We start from the raw sequence: 1,446 nt of genomic DNA, 5'->3' as shown, positions 1-1,446 counted from the left end.
TATATATATATATACATATGCGTGTATATATATATATATATATATGTATAAGTGTATATATATATGTACGTACATGTATGCATTTATATATGCGTGTGTATATATATGAGTATGTATGAATGTATAAGTATAAATATGTATGAATATATGTGTGTCTATATATATAAGTATGCATATGTATGTAGATACGTACATATATATATATACATATATATGTATGTACATATATAAATACACATATATACACATGTATATATATATATATATATATCCACACATATATGTAGGTATATATACCCGCATATATATACATATATATATATATTACGTGAACTCTCAAAATACCTGCATAGATTTTTATATCCTGAATGAAAACGATCTCATTAACTCGTTGGTGGATCATGGTGAAAAAAGATGGTCTCTGATATTTTTTTCTGTTTTATGGGTTGTTATTTTTGAAGACAAAGAAAGAAAATAAATTACAGAAAAAAAAACACGAAATGATATTGAATTAAAGGAAACAGCACAGTTTCCATTTTTCTATAAAAAAATTTGGTTTTGTTAAGTTCTTCATTTTCTTTTCTCGAAAGAAATGCATGATTATAGCATTTTAAGAACGTGATTCACAATACATCTGTGTACATATAATCATTTTTTACTTGTTTTCGATTTTTTTTTATACATTAGAAATGTATTTATTCCTGTCTTTCCAAATTTAAGTAATTTCAAATTGAAGTAATCCTTTCTTTCGGTTATATTTGATGTACATTTTAAATATCCTTCCTTTGGCATATACATTCAGACACACATAAACTATAATATGAATATTGCCTCAAAATCATCTTAATATATATATATAATCTATAGACATTAGCACTGCTTCCATACGGAAAATGCATAGACGTCTGTCACGTATATTGAAATGCTCTATCTAATTCATTGTGCTACTGATAGATGTGACATATTAAGAGCATATTTCATAATTTTCATTATGTAAACCTGATACATCGCTTTCGAGCGTATCATAGAAGTATACATAAGTGGTTGAGATACATTTAATTCTGAAACAAAAAACATTTCTAAAACGTATTTACATGTCATATTTCTTTACGCAAGAATATAAGCTTATTTGTTTGACATGTAGACGCTGGAGTATCCAATCTGAGCTGCTTATTTGCGATCATTACTACATGCAGCAATACAATTATCAGTAGCGATCGTCATTTAATTTGCTATTAAGAATCTTTCGCAACTTACATAATTTTTAACATTGACATGTTAGTTCCTCAGAAGCTTTCTTTTACCATCAGAAGTGCGTATAAAGACGTTATTGGGTCATCCCAATAAATTTGCAATCTGCTGATAGTTATGGCCATATAAATAGTGACAACGTATCATTTTTCTTTATTACTGGAGTTTAAAGAGTAATTGCATATTATTTATAAT

This window comes from Octopus bimaculoides, chromosome 6, assembly GCF_001194135.2.
Source record: "Octopus bimaculoides isolate UCB-OBI-ISO-001 chromosome 6, ASM119413v2, whole genome shotgun sequence".
Classification (NCBI taxonomy): domain Eukaryota; kingdom Metazoa; phylum Mollusca; class Cephalopoda; order Octopoda; family Octopodidae; genus Octopus; species Octopus bimaculoides.
This window is presented reverse-complemented; position numbering follows the sequence as displayed.